Genomic DNA, 22,754 nt, shown 5'->3' on the forward strand with positions numbered 1-22,754 from the left:
TACAGGGCGCGCCCCCTGCCTCGTGGGCCCATGGTGGCTCCCCTCCACTTATTCCTGCACCCACACACTTCTTCCTCCCAAAAAAATCACCATCCAGCTCAAGCACGAGTTCTAGCTCATTTTGCTGCGATTTTCGATCTCCTTGCTCAAAGCACCTCTCACAAAACTGCTTGGGGAGATTGTTCCTTGGTATGTGACTCCTCCATTGGTCCAATTAGTTTTTGTTCTAGTGCTTTATTCATTGCAAATTTGTGCTGCCTAGGTGACCATGTTCTTGAGCTTGCATGTCAAATTTATATGGTTCCAAGTAGTTCTAATGCTTGATATAGGCTCTAGGCACTTATAGGAGTAGTTTCTATCAATTTTGTTGAGCTTGGTTCATTTTTATTTGAAGTTACTAAAAATTTCAGAATTTTTCAGAAAATAATGAAGAGATTTTTGAGGGGCTCATCGAGCCGAAGCTCGAAGGAAAAGCAAAATGAAGAAGCACAGAGGCCCAAATATAATCTGCCCCGCACCGCGGAGGTTCGGCCGTGTGAATGGCCTTCCGATGATTTCTTGAGAGAAGCCGGGATTTATGATGATTTTTATGAATTGGCTGAGAATGCAGGCCTCACCGACTTCCTCCGCGACCAACGCAAACAGTATCTCTTACTCACCAATACTTTTGTGCAAAACTGCTACTATTATCCTAAGGAATCACCTCCTTCAGTAGAGTTTCATTTATATGATGTGGTTAAGAAGATGCCACAAAATGAATTTTGCAAGATTTGCAAAATACCTTTTGAGGGTAGTTTAGATGAACCACATCGTAAAGATGTGGATGGGTTTATTGGCACTATCACCGTGGGGGAAACCAGGAAGGTTTCCGATGCAAGAATCACTAGCATACATTTTCCTGTTTTACGCTACATTGCCATATTTGCTAGTCGTTGGTTAATTGGTCGCGGAAACTGTGGAAACCTTAGTGTTCCTGATATTATCATTTTGTTCCATGGTTTATTCTGCGATAACACTGTTAGTATGGGCGGTATTGTTGCCAAACGGTTAAGTTTGAACCATACAAAGGGCCCCATCTTTGGAGGTATTTATGCTTCACGCCTTGCTGCACACTATAACATACCTATTAGGCACTATGAAAAAGAAGAAAAATTGCTGCCCACTGCTTATTTAGATTATAAGAGTATGGTAGCGCATGACTTTATTGTTAAGAATAGGGAAGGAGTGCTTAAATACAAATTGTTCTTTGATCAACATCACCCTGAGACTATTACCTTGCCTGCTCCCTCCTTGCTTAATTTCTCTGAAGGTCCGTATCTCGTTCCGTTGGCGGCCATTCACGCCTACCGAAACCCTACACCAGCCACGGAGCCGGAACCACAATTTGAACCTCCACGACAATCTAATTACGAGTGGGATTCGGAGATGATTTCCAACCAGTGGCAATCAGAGTCTTCTTCATCTCAGTACGACCCCGGCTACAACTATGGATATCCACCAGGCTATCCGTGGCAATAAACCAACTTAGGCCAAAAGCCTAAGCTTGGGGGAGTACGTATTTCGCACCAACATTACATTTATGTTCACACACTCATTGCTAGTTGTCGGTGCTCATACTTTTTCACTGTAATATCCATGCTAGTTTATTTTCTTCTTCTTGCTTTCTTCTTGTGTGTTTGTTAAACCTTAAGAAAAACCAAAAAAATTAGTGTAGCTTTTAGTTAGTTTACTTTTCTTGCTGTAGTAGTAATAACTAAAAAGAAAACCCAAAAAGATTTCCCGTTCTTCTTTTGCTTGTTGGGAGCTTTCCCGTGTAAGTAGTTTTATTTCTTTTCTTTTCTTTGGGGGTCGATAGGAGAAGACCATAAGTAAAATTGTTGAAGTGGCTCTTATATGCATTATTGTTGATTTAACCAAGAGCCCATATTGCCTTGTCTTCTCCTGTTTATTGAATGCTCGCAGATTCCAGCTTAGTCCAATGCACGTGCACTCTTATTATTTTCACATCGTTCGGTCGTGCAAGTGAAAGGCAATTATGACGATATATGATGGACTGACTGAGCTAAGAGAAGCTGGTATGAACTCGACCTCCCTTGTTTTTTGTAAATATGATTAGTTCATCATTCCTGATTCAGCCTATTATGAATAAACATGTTTGCAATGAAAATTAGAGATCATAGTTGCTCGTGCCATGCTTGATTAGCTATGAGTTATAATGGTTTACCTTGCGTGCCAACATGCTATTAAAATGGTTGTGATGTGGTATAGTGGGGTGGTATCCTCCTTTGAATGATTTAAGTGACTCGACTTGGCACATGTTCACACATGTAGTTGAAACAAAATCAACATAGCCTTCATGATATTTATGTTCATGGTGGATTATATCCTACTCATGCTTGCACTCAATGTTTATTAATTTTAATGCATGTTCATGACTGTTGTCGCTCTCTGGTTGGTCGCTTCCCAGTCTTTTGCTAGCCTTCACTTGTACTAAGCGGGAATACTGCTTGTGCATCCAATCCCTTAAACCCCAAAGTTATTCCATATGAGTCCACCATACCTTCCTATATGCGGTATCTACCTGCCGTTCCAAGTAAATTTGTATGTGCCAAACTCTAAACCTTCAAATGAAATTCTGTTTTGTATGCTCGAATAGCTCATGTATCAACTAGGGCTGTCCGTATCTTCCATGCTAGGCGGGTTATTCTCAAGAGGAGTGGACTCCGCTCCTCACTCACGAGAAAATGGCTGGTCACCGGGATGCCCAGTCCCATGCTTTATGCAAACTAAATCAAAATAATTGCAAACAAAACTCCCCCTGGGACTGTTGCTAGTTGGAGGCACTCGTTGTTTCGAGCAAGCCATGGATTGATGCTTGTTGGTGGAGGGGGAGTATAAACTTTACCATTCTGTTTGGGAACCGCCTATAATGTGTGTAGCATGGAAGATATCTCCATCTCTTTGTTGTTATGTTGACAATGAAAGTATGCCGCTCAAAATATTATTTATCTCCATTTCAAAATCGAGCTCTGGCACCTCTACAAATCCCTGCTTCCCTCTGCGAAGGGCCTATCTATTTACTTTTATGTTGAGTCATCACCCTCTTATTAAAAAGCACTAGCTGGAGAGCACTGCTGTCATTTGCATCCATTACTATTCATTTATATTGGGTATGACTATGATTGGATCTCTTTTACCATGAATTATAATGTCTAGTCAGTCCTTGATCTTTAAAGGTGCTCTGCATTTATATTTTGCGGTCTCAGAAAGGGCTAGTGAGATACCATCTTGTTATATCATATCATGATTGTTTTGAGAAAGTGTTGTCATCCGAGATTTATTATTATGGCTCGCTAGTTGATTATGCCATTTATATGAGTAAACATGAGACCTAAGAGTTATTGTGAATGTGGTTAATCATAATCTTTGCTGAAAACTTGAATGTTGGCTTTACATATTTACAACAACAAGAGCAAACAGAGTTTGTAAAAGTTCTTCTTTATCACTTTCAGTTTATCAACTGAATTGCTTGAGGACAAGCAAAGGTTTAAGCTTGGGGGAGTTGATACGTCTCCGTCGTATCTACTTTTCCAAACACTTTTGCCCTTGTTTTGGACTCTAACTTGCATGATTTGAATGGAACTAACCCGGACTGACGCTGTTTTCAGCAGATTTTCCATGGTGTTATTTATGTGCAGAAACAAAAGTTCTTGGAATGACCTGAAACTCCACGGAACATCTTTTTGGAAAATATTAAAAATACTGGAAGAAAAATCCACGTCAGGGGGCCCACGCCCTGTCCACGAGGGTGGGGGCGCGCCTGCCCCCCTGGGCGCGCCCCCTGCCTCGTGGGCCCCATGACGCTCCACCGACCTCAACTCCAACTCCATATATTCACTTTTGGGGAGAAAAAAATTAGAGAGAAGGATTCATCGCGTTTTACGATACGGAGCCGCCGCCAAGGCCTAAAATCTCTCGGGAGGGCTGATCTGTAGTCCGTTCGGGGCTCCGGAGAGGGGAATCCGTCGCCGTCGTCATCATCAACCATCCTCCATCACCAATTTCATGATGCTCAGCGCCGTGCGTGAGTAATTCCATCATAGGCTTGCTGGAAGGTGATGGGTTGGATGAGATCTATCATGTAATCGAGTTAGTTTTGTTAGGGTTTGATCCCTAGTATCCACTATGTTCTGAGATTGATGTTGCTATGACTTTGCTATGCTTAATGCTTGTCACTAGGGCCCGAGTGCCATGATTTCAGATCTGAACCTATTATGTTTTCATGAATATATGTGAGTTCTTGATCCTATCTTGCAAGTCTATAGTCACCTACTATGTGTTATGATCCGGCAACCCCGAAGTGACAATAATCGGGACCACTCCCGGTGATGACCATAGTTTGAGGAGTAAATGTATTCACCATGTGTTAATGCTTTGTTCCGGTACTCTATTAAAAGGAGGCCTTAATATCCCTTAGTTTCCATTAGGACCCCGCTGCCACGGGAGGGTAGGACAAAAGATGTCCTGCAAGTTCTTTTCCATAAGCACGTATGACTATATTCGGAATACATGCCTACATTACATTGATGAATTGGAGCTAGTTCTGTGTCACCCTATGTTATGATTGTTACATGATGAACCGCATCCGGCATAATTCTCCATTACCGATCCAATGCCTACGAGCTTTTCACATATTGTTCTTCGCTTATTTACTTTTCCGTTGCTACTGTTACGATCACTACAAAACCCAAAAATATTACTTTTGCTATCGTTATCGTTACTTCCATATTACTTTGCTACTAAATACTTTGCTGCAGATACTAAGTTATCCAGGTGTGGTTGAATTGACAACTCAACTGCTAATACTTGAGAATATTCTTTGGCTCCCCTTGTGTCGAATCAATAAATTTGGGTTGAATACTCTACCCTCGAAAACTGTTGCGATCCCCCATACTTGTGGGTTATCAACACTCTATTTTGTCTATGTATTCACACATGTACTAAGTTTCCGGTTAATACAATTCTAGCATGAATAATAAACATTTATCATGATATAAGGATATATAAATATCAACTTTATTATTGCCTCTACGGCATATTTCCTTCAGTCTCCCACTTGCACTAGAGTCAATAATCTAGATTACATAGTAATGATTCTAGCACCCATGGAGTCTGAGTGCTGATCATGTTTTGCTCGTGGAAGAGGCTTAGTCAAGGGTCTGCAATATTCAGATCCGTATGTATCTTGCAAATCTCTATGTCTCCCTCCTTGACTTGATCGCAGATGGAGTTGAAGCGTCTCTTGATGTGTTTGGTTCTCTTGTGAAATCTGGATTCCTTTGCTAAGGCAATTCCTCCAGTATTGTCACAAAAGATTTTCATTGGACCCGATGCACTAGGTATAACACCTAGATCGGATATGAACTCCTTCATCCAGACTCCTTCATTTACTGCTTCCGAAGCAGCTATGTACTCTGCTTCACATGTAGATCCCGCCACGACGCTCTGCTTGGAACTGCACCAACTTACAGCTCGACCATTCAATATAAATACGTACCCGGTTTGTGAGTTAGAGTCATCTGGATCAGTGTCAAAGCTTGCATCGACGTAACCATTTACGACAAGTTTTTATCACCACCATAAACGAGAAACATATCCTTAGTCCTTTTCAGGTATTTCAGGATGTTCTTCACCGCTGTCCAGTGATCTACTCCTGGATTACTTTGGTACCTCGCTGCTAAACTTATACCAAGGCACACATCAGGTCTGGTACACAGCATTCACTACAAAAAAAGACACATCCGTGACATTTTGGGCCGAACGAATTTTTTTTCTGTCATGCTTGTGACACTTCTATGACGATAATTGTGACAAAACCCGATATCATCATAGATGTGGTGGGCTCCTACTTCCATGACAAAAAATTATGACAGAAAATGGGCTTTTCGTCCTGGGCAGGCCGGAGACGCAGCGGCATGACATTCTTTGGCCCGTCCATGACCGAAAAAACCGTGGTAGAAGCAAGGGCGAGGAAAATATCGGGGGAGTTCCCGGTTACGGTGGGTGGTCGGGGGCCGACCGATGCGCGTTTCTCTCGTACGTACGCGTGTGTGTGTGAGGCATTGCACTCTAGCTGAACCCGAGCGAGGCGTTGGGCTCTAACTGAACCCGAGCGATTGCACTGCAGGCTACACGTTACTGAACCCGAGGGACCGATCGATCCCTTGCTGTTGACTGAACCCGAGTGATTCCTTCGCTACTGCTGCTAACTGAAGCCGATCGATGCTGCCTCTTGATGAACAGTGAGCGTTGTTGGTGGTTTGGATGAACAGTTCCCGCTGGGGGGTTGGATGAACAGGACCCCGTGGTGTTGCCGCTGGATGAACAGGACCCCGATCGATCGAGCCGGTGGATGAACAAGACCCCATAGAGGGGTGGATGAACAGGACCCCGTGGAGGGGTGGATGAACAGGACGACCCCGTGGAGGGCTGGTTGAACAGTAGCCAGGTGGAGGGCTGGATGAACAGTAGCCCGTGGAGGGGTGGTTGAACATGACCCCATGGAGAGGGCTGGTTGAACAGTAGCCGGTGGAGGAGCGTGCGGTGGAGGCTGGATGAACAGGAGCCCGTGGATGAACAGTCGCAGGTGGAGGCTGGAGGAGGTCGACGGTGGATGAACAGTAGCCCGTGGAAGCTGGAGGAGGTCGACGGTGGATATGAACAGTATCCCGTGGAGTCCTGTTTTGCGGTACGCCACACCCCTCCCGATGAACAGGACCCCCGTTTCGACTATAGAGCTCCAACACAAGTCCGTTTCCTCCGTTTTGTGGTACGCCACACCCCTCCCGATCAACAGGACCCCGTTTTGACCGTAGGAGGTCCAACAGAAGTACGTTTCCTCCGTTCTGCGGTATGCCAGACCCCTCCCGATGAACAGGATCCCGTTTCGACCGTGGCCGGTCGAACACAAGACCGTTTCCTCCATTCTGTGGTACTCCAGGCCTCGTTTCCATCGGCTGTTCCATCCAAGGCGGTTGGCTCCCGATGAACACGAAGACACATTCCGTTCCGACCCAACCGGTTTTACGTACGTGGCCGTATTTACTTTCTTGCACCCTGGCCGGTGTACGTACGTGTACATGCTACGTGCGCGCCTCTACTACGACACGTGCACGCCTCTACTACGACACGTGCCCTTCCTTACACGACCACGGTTCATCACTGCAGCCTGCAGAGACACCGATCGACCAGTATGTACGTACACATTCGCGACCAGAATGACAACGCTACGTACGCTTCGACCAGGTGGGTCCCGACTGTCAGGCACTTCCTTGCGTGCGAAGATGTAGCTGGTGGGTCCCAGCAGTCAGGGGGGCGAATCAATTTTTTTGCCCGTAATATGGATGCACTTCCTTGCGTGCGAAGATGTAGCTGGTGGGTCCCAGAAGTCAGGGGGAAACGTTTTTTCGCCAAATACGATGGCCCGTCCGGTGGGTCCCTGCTATCAGGTGGAGGAATCATTATTTTCCGCGTAATAACGAGGCACTTCCTTGCTGCGGCCGTGAACCCAGCTGTCAGCCTCTCCACGTACAGTACTCTTCCGATCGAAGTCGTTCCTTGACCACGTTGACCACGCCGCGCCGAGAGCACCAGGGTGACTCTTGTCTACGGAAGATAGCAATTTGTCGAGTACACCGGTATTCTACGTGAGTTCAAATATGATCATGGTGACTGTCGTCTACGGAAGATAGCAATTTGTCGAGTTCCCAACCGCTCTTGGGATTACACGAACTATGAAGTTGTTGCTATCTTCAATAAGCTTGTTGCCGTCCTTACTTCCACGCCTCGATGGATATTGCTCAAAAATCAATTTCTGTACACGGATGAGTACTGTGATGCAATTCAATATGAGGGTCTTGTGTTTGCTGCCACCACTCGTGGCACTGTTTTTGCATGGAATCCTGATGCTTTCGGTACGTTTGTCTTCCACCGTAATTATAATTGTTTCATCCACATGCATGTGGGTTAGCTAGTTTCCCTTTACTAATTAACCTTCTTGTGTTTCCAAGGTCATGTGAACATCCCACCACCTATACTTGAAATTTTTTATAACCAAGTGGGAGATGACGATGCTGATGATCACGAGCATGAGGACGAGCAGGACCCATATACTCAGTGGCGCCTGGATACTTATTCTGATGGATCACCTCTTCTTGTCTGTATACAGGGCACTGCTGATGTTACTAAGGAGGCAGGTGTTGTCTCGCATGGTCGCACTCTCCGGACCTATTTCAACATTCGTTGCAGGGTATTCGGGATGGATACTAGTGTACTAGCGCCAACACCTTCTCCCTGGTTCAGTATTGAAAATCTTGGAGGAAACTCACTCTTCCTTGGACAAAACTATCCAATGATGGTGAAAGGCGATCCAGCTGCTGTTGACACAACGTAACTACCATTTATGAGAAGCAACTGTATCTATACCTTGGACATTGCTATGCTTCCCTACCATCCCAATATGGGTCCTGACATAGGCCGCTTCAGCCTGGATGATCAGTCTTGCGTTGGTCTCCTGGCCCTTCCCAGAGAATTACTTCTAGTTCAAAGCAAGCGTTTCCAACGCCGACGAGTGGTTGAGCTGAAGTTCATTTCATTTCTTGTTATTTGTTGTGTGATGAAAAATTTAGTATTTATAATGTATCCTTGTTGTCGTTGTGGGTTCATGACCTGTTGTATGTAATAAAATCGTATGCCTGTGATAAACTTAATAAATTTATGAATGGCTTTCGAGTCGCTTCTCTGAGTGGGTGCTGCGACGAGGCAAAAAAATATTTTTCGAATACATAATTGTACGTGCATTGCAACAGGTTATCGGATGAGTCCAATCAACAATAGTACTACTATTTGTACTAGCTTCACATGCTTCGCGCGTCGGTTTTTACTGTAGCTGCGAATCCCACCATCCTAGGTCCTCGGATGAGTCCCATAGAAATTGCATTATGATGTTTGGGTTCAAACTTCCAAAACTGCTGCACTATCTCTACATCTACGTATACGCAACAAGTTTTAAACTTGAGACCAGCCATCCACCCTCACAAAGTACACTTTTTAACCTAGCACAGACTCCAGGAAATTTGGCCACAGTGTGAGGTGGGCCATATGTTAATGTGTTCGCTGTACGTAACCAGCACCTCGAATCCTCGATATATAGTAGTGTGGCATGGGCCAGAACAAGCATTCACGTCCAGGAGTACGACACACGCCACCAGCACGACTTCCATCTGACACCATATTTCTTGGAGTCCGTGCTACATCTATCTCTTCAACCTCCTCGTTTCTCTAACTCAGCCATCGCATGGCGGGCGAGGTGGGGGTTTGCCAATAGTCGGTTTCCTCAGCTGCAGTCCTACTTGTAAGGCCAACTCCAACACACGACCCCACACGGACCTCCTTTTGCCCGGATTCTGTCCTTTTGGGTAGGGCAATGGGGCCGTGTCCGGGCCATTTCTCGGATGCGGTGGCCGTGCGCCCAACGCGCAGACGCATCCTGGCCGCGTACATTTTCCTTTACAAACACATATCTTTTTTTCATCATTGATTTTTGGTACATGGAAATACATCACCAAAATTTGACTAGAAAAGCAAGACCAAAGAAAACAAGAACCACAAGAATACATTTTAGAAGATATCCAACTTCCATAACTGCTCCTGTAAGTTGGATTAGTGCCTTCTCGATGCATTCATTGTTGATCTGCGGAGGCTCGATCTTGCATGCTTCTTTCTTCTTTGAGTGTAAAGAAGTAGACATTGCTTCCTCGCATCTAGTCTCATGTCTAGCCTCTATTCTATCAACAAGTGCACTAGTCTCATCTCTAGCCTCTATGCTAGCTAGAAGTGCTACAACATCTACTAAATTGCGCTCTATCAATATATCGATGTACTCTTCTTCCCAATACCAAAACTTGCATCCATTCTACACAATAAAATTTTAAGTTAGCACAACTAGTCTAATCGGAGAGCACAACCGAAGCTAAAGTAGCACATACCCCATCGGTTGAGCACTCGATGAACACCCATCCGGGATGTTCCAGTGTTGTAGACACGCGGCGCAAGACCTTCTTTGTGCAGTCGTCGCACGTAATGAGTGGCAACGGTGCACCGACGAGCTTTTGGGCCAGCACCGAGCCCGGCAGACCGCCATTCATGTATCTGCCCACGGACCACCGACGGTGTAGATCCGAGCGGCTAGAGGAGGAGTCAGTACCTGCATGCGGCCTTGCGGCCTTGCCGAGGCCTTCCGGCCCGGTGCCCGGCTAGTCCATGGCGCGGCGCGGCCTCCCATAGCCGGGCGAGATCAAGCCCGACCGGATCCGCTCCAAATCCGGCCGCTGGTTGCGCAAAACACGTAGCCGTGGTTGGGTAGCTCCGAGGCGTCAAGGGAAAGGGGGACTGAGCGAGCGCACGTCCGAGCTGCATGCACTGGAGTTGGCCTAGCGGCATGGCGGACCAACCGTGTGGGGGTGCGAAGTGGCTTTGCTCGTGTGGGGGATGGAAGCCATCCCGCGCGGGCGCTAGGTCTGACAGGACGGCCTTGTGTCAGTGTGTGACCTCTGTGGCAACCGTCCTCTCCCCACTAGCCTCTTCGTTGACATGTGGTCCCGTTCCAACATGTCAGTGAGACGACGGCGAGTCCTTTTATACAATTTCCGAACGGACGTCTATGTAGGCCGGAGCGCCTCTTCGTGTACCGTGGCAACCGTCCACCGACTCTTCACCTTTCGCTCTTGATTTGGAACTGCTGTCCCACGCTCTTCCTCCCTCCTCCATGTGCCTTCACCCTTGCTTCTGCCATTGTTTGATCGTCTTCTCCATGGAGGGAACAGGCCGGAAATGACCCCGTTATTCTTGCCCCGATCTGAATGATGACGCGGTGGAGGAACTCATTGATCGGTGCGACGTCATCACCTTGGCTAGCATGGCAGGTCCATTCAAGACCATTCTCGACTCAACTAATAACATCATTACAAGGAACCCAAGGGTCCAGGAGCAGTTTCATCTCCCCTATCTTCTTCACTGTGACCCTGCTGATTGGCGCGTGGACGACGGAGGCCTCGCCTTGTGCAAGTTGGTGCCGCTTGATAATGATACGTGTGATGTTAAGATGCCATCGCTTGAGGGTAAGTCTTGGGCAGGCGCAAATGGAGATTGGGTTGTTTATATTGGGTACAACTGCAAGCGGGAACTTGTGAATGTGTACACCCGTCACCGGGTTCCACTTCCAAAAATCTCAGATTGCCCAGAGGTTGAGCACACCGGTATTCTACGTACGCTCAACTACGATCATGGTGACTGTCGTCTACAGAAGATAGCAATTTGTCAAGTTCCCAACCGCTCTTGGGATTTAATGGACTATGGAGTTGTTTCTATCTTCGACAAGCTTGTTGCCTTCCTTCATAGTTCGACTGGATGGATATTGCTCAAAAATCAGTTTCTATACACGGATGTGTACTGTGATGCAACTCAATACGAGGGTCTTGTGTTTGCTGCCACCACTCGTGGCACTATTTTCGCATGGAATCCTTATGCTTTCGGTACGTTTATCTTCCACCGTAAGTATAATTGTTTCATCCACATGCATGCGGGTTAGCTAGTTTCCCTTTACTAATTAACCTTCTTGTGTTTCAAAGGTCCTGTAAACATTCCACCACCTATACTTGAAATTTTTTATAACCAAGGGGGAGATTATGATGCTGATGATCACGAGCATGAGGACCCATATACTCAGTGGCTCCTGGCAACTTATTCTGATGGATCACCTATTCTTGTCTGTATACAGGGCACCGCTAATGTGACTAAGGAAGCAGGTGTTGTCTCCCATGGTCGCACTCTCCGGAACTATTCCAACATCCGTTGCAGGGTATTCGGGATGGATACAACTGTGCTAGCGCCAACACCTTCTCCCTGGTTTAGTATTGATACTCTTGGAGGAAACTCGCTCTTCCTTGGACAAAACTATCCAATCATGGTGAAAGGCGATCTAGCTGCTGTTGACACAATGTTACTACCATTTATGAGAAGCAACTGTATCTATACCTCAGACATTGCTATGCTTCCCTACCGTGGCTATCACAATATGGGTCATGAAATAGGCTGCTTCAGCCTGGATGATCAGTCCTGCGTTGGTCTCGAGATTGACAGTAGCTGGTGTCGGTGTCAAAACCGGCGGATCTCGGGTAGGGGGTCCCGAACTGTGCATCTAAGGTTGATGGTAACAGGAGACATGGAACACGATGTTTACCCCGGTTCGGGCCCTCTCTATGGAGGTAATAGCCTACTTCCTGCTTGATTGATCTTGATGAATATGAGTATTACAAGAGTTGATCTACCTCGAGATCGTAATGGCTAAAACCCTAGGAGTCTAGCCTGTATGATTATGATTGCCTCTACGGACTAAGCCCTCCGGTTTATATTGACACCGGAGGGGACTAGGGCTGTACAAAGTCGGTTAAAGAGAAAGGAATCTTCGGGCGCCAAGCTTGCCTTCCACGCCAAGGAGAGTCCCATCCGGACACGGGAGAGAGTCTTTGGTCTTGTATCTTCACAGCCCATCAGTCCGGCCCACGTTCCATAGTCCGGACGCTCGAGGACCCCTTAATCTAGGACTCCCTCAGTAGCCCCTGAACTAGGCTTCAATGACGAGGTGTCCGACGCGCAGATTGTCTTCGGCATTGGAAGGTGGGTTCCTTCTTCGAACACTCCCAAATAGTCTTTGAACACAAGAATCGTGTCCGGCTCTGCAAAACAAATACCACACACAACCACAGAGAGTATAATATTTCACGAGTCCAATCTGCTGACAACTTTTTGTAGCGTGACATCACGTCCCTGCCTGGTTATTATTTCGAACTGTTTTTTGGCCTGTCGCTCCATGTTTCGAGACGCGGTTTTATTGGCACGTCTTGTCGAAGCAGAGATCGTGTCCCCTTATTGCGGGATTCTCATTAATACGGCCGTGGGTAACCCAACCGTTTGGTTGGCATGATTCCTTAGGAGTAGGCAGGTTTTAAGGCTTAGGAGGAGGCGTTTGATATTCATCGCTTTTATAAAGGGGCTAAGACCCGTCCTTCTCCTTTACGCCAACCCTTTCCTCAACCTCTCCAACCTCGAGTTCCATCACCCAAGGTTCAATTTAATTGCTTCGAGCTTCCCAGTCATGTACGGACCCAGCCCTCAAGGCCGGTGGGTGGCTTCCTCTGTCACAGAGGAGGATATTGCGAAGCTCCGGGCGGCAAGATACCTGACCGCGGAAATCCCCCACAGGCTTCCTGCTCAAGGGTAGGTTATTCCTACTCCAGATCCGGCGAGAGGGTCGTATTTATCTCCTACTTCCTTTGAGGGCTAGGGTTCGCTCTTCACCCCTTCTTTCGAGGGCTCATTGTTCTATTACGGGCTAGATTTTCACGATCTAGCTCCGGACTCCTTTCTTCACATCTCGGCGTTCATCATCATGTGCGAGGCCTTCCTCCGTATTCCCCCACACTTCGGCTTGTGGCTCAAGACCTTTAATGTGAAGCCAAAGGTAGTCGACGGGAAACAAGCGGAGTGCGGTGGTGCTATAGTGAGCAAACTCACCAATACTCCATGGCCAAAAGGCTCCTTTATAGAAACTTCCAACCTATGGCAGCGGGAGTGGTTTTACATCACTGAACCCCGTGGCACCAAGTGGGCAGCTACACCTGCATTCTGATCTGGCCCTCCGTTACGGCTTACATCATGGATTAATAAGGGGCTGGACTGGGGATCAATTGATGAAGTGCAGATGCTGCAAAGCCGCATCCGGAGCCTCATTGAAAAGGACACCGGCCTTATCAACGTAATCCAAGTAATGCTAGTCCGCCGGGTCCTACCGTGCCAGCGATGGCCTCTCCGCATCTGGGAGTTCAATCCGGAAGGACCACGAACCCTTCAGCACCTCTTCGGCACGACGCACAGAGGAATGTGGAAATTATTCTTCGGGACACGAAAACAGTGGCTGGATACTATAGAGGACATCGGCGTTGACTGCAACCATCTGGATACCTCAGTAAGCACTCGACTCCTGAACACAGCTTAGTTAAATATCTCGTAACAATATACTGAGAAAACCATATTCGGCCAGGGCTGGATAAAGAAGGCGGAGAGAATTAGGTGTTCGGCCCCTCTTCCCGAAGACTCAGCTGATCCGGTGTTAACAAGGATGCTGGTTCCGGCACCATATCAAGTGTCAGCGAAGGAAGACAAGGAGGAGAGCAAGAAGACCCAGGGTGGCCCCCATTCTAGAGGTACGCCAGACACCTTGTCCGGGGAGATTGGAACTCCCTCTTCCGAAGACGAAAGGGAAGAAGAAACTGACACCCCTTCTCCCCATGGGAAGAAGAGGACCGCCTCCGAAGACTTGAAGATGAAGGCTTCTAAGCGAGGGAGGATATCCCTGTCAGGTGGTTCTGGTTCGGGGGGCGATGTTGTCATGCAGTTCCTCCATAAGGACAAGCCCTTAGTCGAATCGCAAGTGAACAAGGGTGTTTTAAACATACCCCGTTCTTTCCTTATTGTAAGGGCGATATTTAAAATATATGTTTGCAGTCTGGCATGCAGCCTTCCTCAACGGTCCTCCTCCTCGGGGGATCTTCTTCCGGAGATGATGGAAAGCGAGACGCCTCCACAGACCTCCCCGCCCAGTAGGGCAGACGACTCCGAGGTGTCGTCCCGAAGGATTTCTCCCGATCAACAAGTGGTGCGAGGGACAATGAAGACTAGGCCCGATGGTGATACTTCGGCCGCCCAGGGTCCGGGGTGTGTGGCTCCTATGGGGACCAACAATAAAGGCCCGGGACTATCCGATTTACAGCCAGAGATGACTCTAAGGTCGAGTAAATATATTCCTTTGAAGGGAGTCCATACCCCTATAGCTGCTTCCAGGGATCTGGAGGCGCCGGATACATGGATGGACCTGTAGCGACATGCGCCCGTCTCAGAGGAACATCGTACCTTGATGGGTACGGTGATCGAGAGGATTCTGTCCACAAAAAGCGGTTTGAATGAAGCCTTTATGGGCCTGCTAAGAGGCTTCGAGGTACGTAATATAATATTTTCAATTGTGCTATAAACGCAAAATGCGCCTGTGTATAGATAGTAGCCCCTGAGACTCTGGTTGGCGTCCAAAGGGAGGCGATCAGAGGATCAAGAAAGATATGCCCAGGAAATAATCTGATTAATTGGAACACAAGCTGTTACATCCCTGTCGACTGCCCAAGCTACAGAGGTTGTAGATCTGAAGCAGAAACTTGATGTGGCGGATGATGACATCACGCTTATTAACAGGCGGCTCGATAAGGCGCAAGGTATGGCTTTGGGGCAGTCAGTATATGCAAGTACCATATTATGAGCATGACGTTGAGAATTGTATAGTATAACTGCAGATAGTGTCGCCGCAGTTGAGACCCTTCGGGCTGAGCTTGCCCGGGCCAAGGAGCAAGCCAGGATGATTAATGTGGCTGCCGATAAGGCAGCTACTGAGTTAAAGGCCAAACAGGCTGCTCGGCGTCAGTGCGAGGAGACAATATCTACCATGACGCTCGAGCTTAAGGATGCCACTATCCGGTGCGAATTTCTTGAGAAGTGTTCGCACACGAACACGTCACCGTGTACCCTCGACACCGGGGGTGATGCACCACAGCTCACGTCGAAGGAGACCCGCCCGGAAGCGCGGTACGCAGGCAATCCGGCGGGTGCTTTTGAAGACCCGAAACCCTACACGCCCGGGAGGGACCCCGTCAGGGCGCGCGGCGGCTATGGGCTGCCCTAGGTCGACCTGATCGCCCCTAGGGGCTCAAGGTTCACCGCCCTGCAACAAGAAGAATAGACGAAGGACGAGGAAGAAGAAGAACTAGGGTTAAGAAGAAAAGATAAAAGATAAAAAGTGGTAGATGATTTGTTCGATTGTGTGTTGTTCAATCGGCCGTCACCCCTTAGGTATATAAGAGGCGGCTGGACTTCCCGTGCAAGGAAAAGGTTTGGATTCACGTCCAAAACCCTAGTCAAATTCGGATTGGTTTTATCCAAACTTTTCAAAACTGTTCGGTTTAAATCTTTTTTGTGATGGTAAACGACCTCGGATGGAAACGAGTCCAAAAGCAATCTTGATTGTTTCAACGAGACGAACAACTTTCATGTTGAACGTTTTTTGATCAGAGTTCATCTTGAGGATCAAATCGCTTGTGAAAAACAGGCTATTATTCGCGCTACCTCGCGCAAAACAGGCTATACTCGCGCTACCCATCAAACATGGCGTCTTGTGGGGCGCGCTATTTTCTGCCTCTTGACAGAGCTGCATTCCGATGGCTCTAACTTCTGCATACAAACTCGGATTGGAACGACTTTTATATCAACATCAATCGTTTCGACGAGACAAAGACAATTCGTGTAGATCATTTTTCCATACGAGGCGGTCTTGGGGGCGTAATGTGCCGAATAGTGTTCTGAATAGAAAATCTCAGTATTTCGAACACAACTTCGGCCTTCGAGATGAGATCGGATGGCGATGGCCCAAACTTCAAAGATGTTCATATCGACAATATGAAACTTTTTTATGTAGATCACTTCTCCATTTGAGGCCATATTAATCAAGTTATTGACCGTGCCAAAATCTAGTGTCAACACATGTCCCCCTGTTTTTCGGCAAAACTTGCGTGCCGAAAAATAATTTGCAATGTATTTGTTCTAAGGACGATGTCAACACTCCATCGGCCATTTATATTTCTCAGGGCGATAATTATGTATCGGCCATGTTTATGCTAAGGGCGATAGTTATTTATCGGCCATGTCTTTGCTTAGGACGACAATCATATATCGGTCGTTGCTTATTTGAACCTCTTGATGCAACCTGGGTGAAACTTCTCAACTTATATAACAATCCGATAATAAGGTTCCATAGATATGTATCTCAAAGCCATCCTCCGAACCATATTATTCACCCTTTCGCTAGGATTTTGCAGATAATCAAGAATAAACTTCCTCCAATCCTTGCTTTGCCTGCATAAAATTTTTATTAGTGGCCGAGGTGGTGAGATCCAATTCGGCCTTACCTATGTTGGCAAGAATAAGCATCGGCTATTGATAGATGTGCAATACACCATGACGGACATGGTAGCCGAATGCTTGCTATGCCAACTCTCTCCAATTGTCATGTCTAGATATATGAAGAATATTAAAGCAACCCAAGGTAAATTTTGCATCTAGACATACCCCAAGATAAACTATAAGTGATTTGTCAAAACATTGATAAACCGTAGATATTTGTTGCACTACTCATAACGAATCACTGAAAGCCTCAGTATGTATAGCACCTATAGCAAGTAAAAGATTCAATCCGAATAACAATGCATATTCGGCTGTGATTAATCATGCATAAAAATATTCTAATCGGCATTGAGGCTTCAAAAATAGTACCATAAAGAGATATATAAACAACACCAACACTTTGGCCATTGCTATTAATTGAACCATCAAAGCATAATCTCCATAGTATTAGAGAGACAAGGCTAATATCAATATTATGCATGTCATTAATCCGATGCTCAGTAATAAAATCAGCTACGATTTGACCTCTTATAGATCTCAAAGGTGCATAAGCCAAATCATATCCAAACAAATTATAAGGCCACTAGCCAATTCTGCAACTATGAATTGGTCTATGCAACATATATTCAATGACATCGGCCATGATGTCTCAGTAATATAAGCATACATATAAATTTCCATGAGCACGTACCTTATCTCACTCTCTAATCGAACTAAGGACGATGTTAGAGTACTACACCGGCCATGCATTGACATAATCTTAGGACGATAGATAAATATCGTCCATTACCATGTAAACTTCATTCAAAGCACATATAGCCGAAATAAACAAATGAAATGACAAATAAAGTATTTCGGCCCTTTGGATCAGCAACAAACTTGTAGCTAATCAAATGTATAGTAACTTGGTAATACCCTTTCATGATGTAAGAAATTATATGGCATCCATGGATTAAAATAAGCCCATTGAGGGTTACCAATCATACTCGATGACAAATTCCATGGGATAGGCGTTAATGGCATAGTTGAAGAATATGGATAATGTGTAGACCGAAGATGCCGAAACCTTCAGCTTGGTCCTTCATAGTTTTCACTCTTTTCCTTATTCACCTTTGCCGCACTTCTTGTAATGGAAGCTTGCACATAATTCTTATTTTGAGCACTTCCTTTGGGAACCCATGCCATGTTTCTTTCTTCAAGTTCTTGTGCACCAAGTTTTTGTAATTTCTTCTTTTGCCAATATGATAGGCCGAGTGGGCATCTCGACTGCGATTCTGTTTTGACCAATGGCAATTCTTTTTTGGCCTTGAAACTTCTTTTCTTCGGATTTGGCACTTTGACTCTCAACAACTGATCGCTTCATTTCATTGCCTTTAGCCAATGTCAACATTTTAATTGGCTCTTTTTCATTTGAGATCAATTGTGAAGTAGCACTCCTACGACCATCTCTTTTAACACGGTAAAGTTGCTTGACCACCTCTTTCTTCTTCCTTGAGCTCTGGACCGATTCCTTATGATTGAAATAGTCTTTAACATGTGATTGTTCAAATGTTGATCTTCTTGGAGCTGCTTAATATTGGTGAGATGGTCTAAAATAAGATGGAGAATGTGCGCTTGTATCATACCTGTCCCATGATGGATATGGATCTATATGAGCATAGGTAGGCATCCACGGCATTGGCATTGGCGGCCCAAAATAAGGATATGCATATGTTGCATTAAAATTCTCACTTTGCCAATACCAATCCTCATATTTTCGCCTTGGGGGTGATATTGGTTTCTTTGCATGATTTGGCCGAGAAGTATTCTTCTCTTCACTCTTCTTTTGATATTTATCCAATAGTTCAGCGAAGGTGATTTTTGATCTCTTACACTTGCGCTTATTTCGGCCTTTGTTTTCTTTTGGTTTGCTTTCATCGATCATTGGATTTGCTTGCCGCCCCCCAGTCCTTGGCGTCTCCATTATAGCTTCGATGGAACTCTCGCCCTCAAGATTATGTTCATTATGCTCTTCAACAACTTCTTTACTTGAAAGCTTGGTATCATCACCTGCAGTTTTTACCTTCTCTTTAAGTGGATCGGCTTGAAGCAGCTGATGCAAAAACTTTCTGCCATCGGGACCAATCGGAATAGACTGGTCATCTCTTGGTGTCTCAACAAATTTCAATCGTCCTTTATCAATGGCCGATTTAATTATTTGACGAAACATGTTGCAATCCTCAAAATTATGCTTGGACGAATCATGCAACTTACAATACATTCGTCCCTGGACAGATGGCTCAACATGGTGATCAAGAATTCTAATATAATTATTTCTCAACAACAAATCAAAGATTTGATCTCACATATTGGAATTAAAGGTAATTTTTTTATTTTCTAGCCGATCTTGTTGTGAGAACGGCTTTGGAGTTAAGCAAACGAATGGTTCAAATTTTGCATCATCCCATTCGGCTATGCATTGTGTTTTGTACTCTATCTCCGATGTCTTTGGATAAGAAACTATACTGGCATCGGTTTGCTCAGAAGATTTTAACCATGGCTTTAAATTTCTGAAACGAAAATAGTTAGAACATACATGTCTCAGTTGAGACCAAGTGTAAGCCATGTAAGAAATAAGCAAAGCTACCCAACTAGATATGAACTTTAGACAAAGCAACGGGGAAAGGTTTGGCTGTAACAATAAGTCATTATCGGTCTTTATAAATGGCGCAATGGGTTGACCGATATGTTCCATAACAATTTTATTGCTAATACGTAAATTACCCTTCTTCATTGGTCTTTCAAAATTACTTATGAGAATATTTCTTATAGATGCATCAATAATGAAGTCGCGACCAAATCTGAAAATAGGTAAATTACTCGCTATGCACACCTCTTCAAATACGTTGGGAGAGCATGATGGTGGTGTGACTTGAACAATATCTAGCTTCGTCTTTGGATGACTCTCCAACGCCTTTTCATCATCTTTTTCTTTATTCCGTGCATCATTACCTTGAAGATCCTTATCAGCCAAACTTTGTTTGGCTACTTGCTCTTGTCCTTGAGGCTTGTCAATTTCTACGGCACGGAATTCATAGGGCAGGAAGTAGGTTCCATTAACTTCAGAAAAATCAAGCATAGTTGTTTTGCTATGCTTGCCGTGCCCCTTCTCAATAATGCTTGCCTCTTTGGATTTGATGGATTCGTAATATATACTACTTGATTCAACTTTTTCAACCGAAGCACTTTCAAGTTCCGAATCATCCTTCTTTTCATTGATACTACCAATTGGCAATGCTTCTTTTATCTAAGCCAATATTGGGCACAACCTCTCCTGTAAAATTTACATTTATTGGGCTATGACCAGGAAGGTGTGAAGCCGAATTATGAACATCTATAGTTGTGTATGGTGCTGAAAAATTACTGAGATGAGGTGTAGCATATGACAGTTGAGAGTAATTGGCCGAATAGCTAGTAGTAGCATGGCCGATTCTCCCATCCATCGGCATGGTTGGATTCATATATTGCAAATTAGTTGCCGATGAATAAAAAGGTGAAACACTTTCTTGTATGCTATTGGAAATTTTAACATGAGGTGTTTCAAATTGATTAACCAAACCCATCATATTGTTCATCGGCATATGGATTTGTGGGGTTGCCGATGCATGAGAGTTTGGATACATATGTTGTACGTTGCTAAAATCATAAGACTTTGAAGCATGAAGATTGTTTTGCATCGACCCTTGTGCATAATTAGATGCATGATTGATAAAACTAGGGCTAGGTAATACATTATGCTCATTAGGTGATCCAGCAACAACGTATGGATTATTTGCATCTACAAAGGGGAATTGGGTATTCATATTACCTTTGTAGATTGCAGCAACTTGATGACGATCTCTTCGTAGCAAGAACGGGTTGGAGACCGTTCAAAGCTTCGTCCCCAGCGGAGTCGCCAAAAAGTGTGTTCGCACACGAACACGTCACCTTGTACCCTCGACGCCGGGGGTGATGCACCGCAGCTCATGTCGAAGGAGACCCGGCCGGAAGCGCGGTACGCAGGCAATCCGGCGGGTGCTTTTGAAGACCCAAAACCCCACACGCCCGGGAGGGACCCCGTCAGGGCGCGCGGCGGCTATGGGCTGCCCTAGGTCGACCTGGTCGCCCCTAGGGCCTCGAGGTTCGCTGCCCTGCAACAAGAAGAACAGACGAAGGACGAGGAAGAAGAAGAACTAGGGTTAAGAAGAAAAGATAAAAGATAAAAAGTGATAGATGATTTGTTCGATTGTGTGTTGTTCAATCGGCCGTCACCCCTTAGGTATATAAGAGGCGGCTGGACTTCCCGTGTAAGGAAAAAGGTTTGGATTCACATCCAAAACCCTAGTCAAATTCGGATTGGTTTTATCCGAACTTTCCAAAACTGTTCAGTTTAAACTGGTTACACCTTGCGGGTCTTTTTTATGATGGTAAACGACCTTGGATGGAAACGAGTCCAAAAGCAATCTCGACTGTTTCGGCGAGACGAACAACTTTCATGTTGAACGTTTTTTGATCGGAGTTCATCTTGAGGGTCAAATCACTCGTGCAAAACAGGCTATTATTCGCGCTACCTCGCGCAAAACAGGCTATACTCGCACTACCCATCAGACATGGCGTCTTGTGGGGCGCGCTATTTTTTGCCTCTTGACAGAGCTGCATTCTGATGGCTCTAACTTTTGCATACGAACTCGGATTGGAGCGATTTTATATCAAAATCGATCGTTTCGACGAGACGAAGTCAATCCGTGTAGATCATTTTTCCATACGAGGCGGTCTTGGGGGCGTAATGAGCCGAATAGTGTTCTGAATAGAAAATCTCAGTATTTCGAACACAACTTCGGCCTTCGAGATGAGATCGGATGGCGATGGCCCAAACTTCAAAGATGTTAATATCGACAATACAAAACTTTTTTATGTAGATCACTTCTCCATTTGAGACCATATTAATTAAGTTCTTGCCCGTGCCAAAATCTAGTGTCAACAAGAAGGATAACAAAGCCAGGATGGCCGATCTCGACAAGGCCTTACAAGAGGCGAGAGAAGCACGGTCCGAGTCTAGAGCGGCTCGGGAGGAGATCCGGCAAGCTGGGGAGATCGCGGCCGGTAAGCCTTTTTTATTACAAACTAAATTCGGCGATCCGAAGTATGCCCTGCTTAATCAAGTGTGGAGTTCTCCAGACGCATTTTTGGACTTGCCGAAGAGTGTCTTCGATGCGACGCAGTTTTTCTAAGTGCAAGAAGGACATGTAATGGAAAAGCTTTTCTGGTCGCAATTCAGCATGCCAAAGCGTCCGCTGTTGCTGAACGAATAGATGGCCCAGTGGGCCGAGCTCCACAAGATATCCTGATCTGCCATGAAGGACGTCGTGGTCCGGCTGTGGCCGGCTGAGCCAATTCCGAATAGTTATTTTGGTTTGGTGCAACGACTTGTTGATGCGGTGCCGCGTATCGATGCCGTTAAGCGGTCAACATGCATTGAAGGTGCACGGATGGCCTTGGCCCGTGTCAAGACGTACTGGGCGAAGATGAAGGCCACCGATATTGCAGCGAAGAGTCCACCCAAGGGCAAGGACCATCACACACTAGAGCATTATTTTGAGGATGTCCTAGAGGGTGCC

This window comes from Aegilops tauschii, chromosome 1, assembly GCF_002575655.3.
Source record: "Aegilops tauschii subsp. strangulata cultivar AL8/78 chromosome 1, Aet v6.0, whole genome shotgun sequence".
Lineage (NCBI taxonomy): Eukaryota > Viridiplantae > Streptophyta > Magnoliopsida > Poales > Poaceae > Aegilops > Aegilops tauschii.